Source organism: Bactrocera tryoni, unplaced genomic scaffold, assembly GCF_016617805.1.
Source record: "Bactrocera tryoni isolate S06 unplaced genomic scaffold, CSIRO_BtryS06_freeze2 scaffold_11, whole genome shotgun sequence".
Taxonomy (NCBI): domain Eukaryota; kingdom Metazoa; phylum Arthropoda; class Insecta; order Diptera; family Tephritidae; genus Bactrocera; species Bactrocera tryoni.
The window spans coordinates 18,679,444-18,684,993 of record NW_024395824.1 but is presented as its reverse complement, the minus strand read 5'-3'; the positions used below and the strand labels follow the sequence as shown (position 1 = coordinate 18,684,993).

The 5,550-nt window shown below is 38.8% G+C and overlaps 1 long non-coding RNA gene across 1 annotated transcript; it reads left to right on the top strand.

Moving 5' to 3' along the window:
• Positions 1–2,294: 2,294 nt before the first annotated feature.
• LOC120779742 lies at positions 2,295–3,069 on the top strand. Its single transcript, XR_005705745.1, has 3 exons — positions 2,295–2,325; positions 2,391–2,776; positions 2,844–3,069. It is a non-coding gene; the product is annotated as an uncharacterized LOC120779742 (long non-coding RNA).
• The last annotated feature ends 2,481 nt before the right edge of the window (positions 3,070–5,550 follow it).

The window sequence follows — 5,550 nt, the reverse complement described above, 5'->3', positions numbered from 1 at the left end:
CCGCCGCATTTTTTCGTAGAATTTTCGAGCATTACCCCTGTCGGCCAGCTTATCAAGCTCTTCGTACTCACGCATTTCAGCCTCTTTCTTCTTCTGTCTACAAATGCGTCTCGCTTCCCTCTTCAACTCTCGGTATCTATCCCATCCCGCACGTGTAGTGGTCGATCGTAACGTTGCGAGGTAGGCAGCCGGTTTTCTCTCCGCTGCGACACGGCACTCCTCGTCGTACCAGCTGTTCTTTTGCACTTTCCGAAAACCAATGGTTTCGGTTGCAGCTGTACGTAAGGAGTTTGAAATGCCGTCCCACAGTTCCCTTATACCGAGTTGTTGACGAGTGCTCTCAGAGAGCAGGAGTGCAAGCCGAGTAGAAAATCGTTCGGCTGTCTGTTGTTGGTGGCGCGCGTTTTTTGCTGCACAGAGGCGGGTGCGAATCTTAGCTGCAACAGGATAGTGGTCCGGGTCGATGTTAGGACCTCGGAGCGCACGCACATCTAAAACACTGGAGACGTGTCTTCCGTCTATCACAACATGATCGATCTGGTTGGTAGTTTTTCGATCCGGAGACAGCCAGGTAGCTTGATGAATCTTCTTATGCGGGAATCTAGTACTACAGATAACCATATTTCGGGCCCCGGCGAAGTCAATCAGCCTCAGCCCATTAGGGGATGTTTCGTCGAAGAGGCCGAATTTACCGACCGTAGTGCCAAAGACACCTTCTTTGCCCACCCTGGCGTTAAAGTCGCCAAGCACGATTTTGACATCGTGGCGGGGGCAGCCTTCATAAGTGCGCTCCAAGCACTCATAAAAGGCATCTTTGGTCACATCGTCCTTCTCTTCCGTCGGGGCGTGGGCGCAAATCAGCGATATGTTGAAGAACCTCGCTTTGATGCGGATTGTGGCTAGACGTTCATTCACCGCAATGAATGATAGTACTCGGCGACGGAATCTCTCTCCCACCACGATAATAATTTTACATTAAATAATATGGAAGACTCACTAGAGCTAGCGAATATAAAAGTCGCCTCAAACAATACAATGTTACTTTATATAGTCGGAATACCCGTAACAAATGAGGATATTTGCGACTCAATTTTGATAAAACCAATAAAAATAAGGAAAAATATTAATAAAATCCCCTATGAGGATATAGTTACTTGTAATGACAAAGTTTTTGGCGTTAAGAATAAATGTAAGGAACATAATAATATAAGAATTTGTAGCCGTAGGAATTTAATAGATATTAGTAACACTACTTGCGTCCCTCGACTACTTCGAAGCGAACCAGCGGAATGCACTATAATAAACAATCAGCACATCCCATCAGTAGAGAATATCTCACCTGGCATCATACTACTAAATCAGTACAATGGCACAATAGAGATCGACAACCAAAAGATAAATCTTACTGGATCGTACGCAGTACAATATCACAATTCTACAGTTAGCATTGACGAACAAAAATATACCTTTAGCGAAACGTTAAGCACCAAACCACTACCCGCAATTCTGCAAACCAAATCTCCCTTCAAATAGGGAAGAAGAAAATCCTAAGTTTGGAAATGCTGAAAGAACTCCACATGAACAACACCAAACACCTAAAAGCACTACATATAACCCACAGAGCAGCTTTAATCACGAATTTATCTCTTTCAATCATCAGTCTGATATTCGTAGCGGTAATAGTCATCGCATTAGTTCTAAGGGAACTTTTCAAAAGCAAACTGGTAGAACGGTCAAGTTATAACATAAACGTAAACGTGAATGACCCTAAAGAGTTCACAACATCCGAAACACCACAGTTAACAGAGTCAATAACGCTAGTAAACCAAATGCAGTAACCCAGTAGAACAAACGGGGACGTTTGTTTTTAGGGGTGGAGGAGTTAACACCAGAAATGTTACAAACAAACCAATAACTGCCGACGTCAACTATCCCCAATAGGAAATATTCCAGACGTTTAGTCAGCAGAAACAAACAAGTGGGAACAACATCCGCCATGCGCCGCAAGTCAGCAGAAACAAACAATTGGGAAGAACATCCGCTATGCGCCGTATAAGCGAACGTTAAACAAAAGTGCTAACGCAAGTAGATTTAGGCAATATTAAGAATATGTTTAATTGTAAATTAAGTTTAGTTGTTATTTGGATTTTAAACAATAAAGGTCAATTTGACCACAAAAAATATTTTTTTACGACTTTGTAACTAATAAGTCGTTAATTTATATAACTATATATCCATTTCGCTTAGTTTTAGGTGAAACATACAACCGTTAGGTGAAAAAACTATTATGCTCTGTAGCAACAGGTTGCAAGAGTATAAAAAGAGGTGAGTAGTTTAAGTTTCGAAAGTTTTTATTTTATAGATATTAATTCAATGATTATTTTGAGCAGATATGACCGAAAAAACAAAATGGTCGAAAGATGGAATCAATGGAATGTATTATATTACGTGAAATCTTCGATGTACCTGAATCGAAATGATAAAGCTCAGGCTTTCAATAAAATATGCCAAGTTTTTAGTTATAAAAGAAATGGAAAACCTTGAAGTCCCAATATTTAAGAGGGCGCACTTTTAAAAAGCTGGATCTGGCTTGAATGAAATTTTTACTTCAAAATTATGTTGTTTCGCAATATTTAAGAGGAATTCACGAGTTGTGCACTTTTAAAAAAGCGGATCTGGCTTGAATGACATTTTTACTTCAAAACTATGGTGTTTCTTCCATTTAAAACTTCTGATGTCACACAATCAAGTAAGGAGCGGAGAATCAAATTACGAGGTAATAATAATTTTATTAAATTTTTTTTCATAATTTTTGTATTAATATAAAATCTTTTTTTATTCAGGATCGTGATTCGTTGAATTTTATTCCGGAATTCGATTCAGTATTAAGTCAATCAAATGAAACAACAAGTATCCAAACGACTTCAGCATAAGTTTTTTATATAGTAAGGGCCGAATTCACAGTGATTAGTTAACCAATACCAACGGCTTAACCCACTGCTTTTCATTAACAATGCTTAGTTAGCTATTAGTTAAACCCCCAATCTCTGCTGTCTAACTACTGGTCAAATAAACGCTGATGTTGTAAAAGTACAATTGACGATTGCTTTCACTGATACTTTGTTGAAATGGCTTGCGAATATGATATTGAGTCTGATATTGGTAGTGATGTGGACATCGAGGACATTCGGAATATAAGTATAGATCGTCTCCAAAAAAAGATGAGTAATCGTCCAAACTTTTTCAAAATGTATGATCCCGTAGAGTTTCAGAATCTGTTCCGTCTGAGCAAAAAGTGGCGTGGCAAGTTGTAGAGTATATACGACCAGGAATTCAAACCAAAACAGTTTGGTTAAATCTATATATATATATATATATATATATATGTATATAAAATTGTCCGAAGCGAAATAATTCCATAACTCGAGAGTAGCCGAACCGATTTTAATGATTTGTACATTGATGGAAATATAGTTTCTCAGTACGGGTTTAAAAAAAAAACAAAAAGATTAAAAGATCATAATTTCAAAATGTCTTATTTTGACCACTCGGCGAGTTACGACATCTTTTTTCGATGTTTTCAAATTTTTTTTATTTATCTATTTTGGCAACAACCAGAAAAGAATCAATTTTGAATGTAACATATTGAACTGTTAGATAGACACTCAAACTAACGCCATTTGTTATCGATCGATGCCAATTTTGTTCACGTTGACTAAAAAACTGTTTACGTCCATTGTACATGGACTTGACGTTTCGTCAAAATGAAGATAACTATCTGTTACGATTTCGTCGATTGCTTCAACAATTCTGCATGAATCTTACCGGCAACGTACTATATGTTGGCAGTCAATGCCACATGCACGAGTACGCTCAAGATGCGATGGCGTTTGTTCGACAGTACGGTCGTCCAGATTTATTTGTCACCTTCACTTGCAACTCAAGATGGGTTGATATTCAGCGCAATTTAATTCTCGGCCAAACATCGAGTGATCGACATGATATCACCGCACGTGTCTTCAGACAGAAGCTGAAAATTCTAATGGATTTCATTATTAAATAACGTGTATTTTGTATGTTCGATGCTGGATGTATTCTGTTGAATGGCAGAAGATAAGTCTGCCGCACGCGTATATTTTACTTTGATTCGTTGAAAAGATTCGACCAGACAAAATCGATGCTGTCATTTGCGCAGAGATATCGTATTCAGAAATTAATCAAGAATTGTATGATATAGTCATCAATAATATGATTCACGGACAGTGTGGCAACAATAACATGGATTCAACCTGCATGGCTAACGGCAAGTATTCTAAACGCTACCCACGTCCTCTCACTGCGGAAACTATTTCCGGCAACGACGGATATCCACTTTATCATCTGATAATAATGGCAGAACAGTTACATTGAGAGTGAAACAAAATGATGTTGTGGTCGATGTGAGAGTGATCCATTCGCACGAACATTGCTCTACTCTCAGATGTCGCGTTATTACTCTTGGCGAAAGCAAGGCAAGCGAATTTCGGATTATCCAGATGCATTCTAAGCAGATGCCATCGGTCGTACAGTGCATCCATGTAAAAAAGCTGAATATTTATAATTGCGATTTGTGTTGGTGAATGTTCGTGGGCCAAGTTCATTCGAGTCACTTCGAACCGTCGTTGGATTACTCTGTCCTACATATCATGATGTCTGTCAACGTTTGCAATTGCTGGAGAATGATACACTTTGGGTATGACTCTTGCTAATGCAATTATGTGCGCACCTGCAAATCAAATACGTTCATTGTTTGCAATCATAATTTCAACGTGTAATCCATCAAAGATTTGTGGGATAAATACAAGGACAACATGTCAGAGGATTTTTTGCATCGAGTTCGTTCTGCAACCGGAGGTTTCAATTTGGGAATGATTGATAAGATTCATAATGAATCGTTGATTGCGATTGAGGATATATGTTTGCTTATTAGCAGCAATGTGTTGTGTACTTTAGGAATACCAGCGTCTAATCGTTCAAATCCACGATGCTTTCAATTAAGAACTAGAACGAGAACGTGAATATGATGGAGACGCATTGAGTTTCTGATAATGTTCCATTGTTAAATTCTTAGCAGGAAATCGTGTCTGAAGCATTGCTGAAGGCGATTGATGACGGAAATGGGGGAGTATTTTTTATCGATGGTCCCGGTGGTACTGGGAAAACATTTATCATTTTTTTGCTTTTGGCTACTATTCGTTCGAGATCTGAAATTGCTTTGGCAGTCGCTTCTTCAGAAATAGCCGCTACGTTGTTGGAAGGAGGCCGGACAGCATATTCAGCGCTGAAATTGCCGTTGAATCTCCAAATGGTTGAAGAACCCACATGCAACATTAGTAGAAATTGGAAAAGTATTGCAAAGTTGTAAAATCATCATCATGGGTTGAATGCATAATGGCGCATAAACGTGCATTGAAAGCACTTAATATGACCATGAAGGATTTACGCAACGATTCAAGACGTTTTGGAGGGGCTATGATTCTATTATCTGGTGATTTCCGTGAAACGTTACCT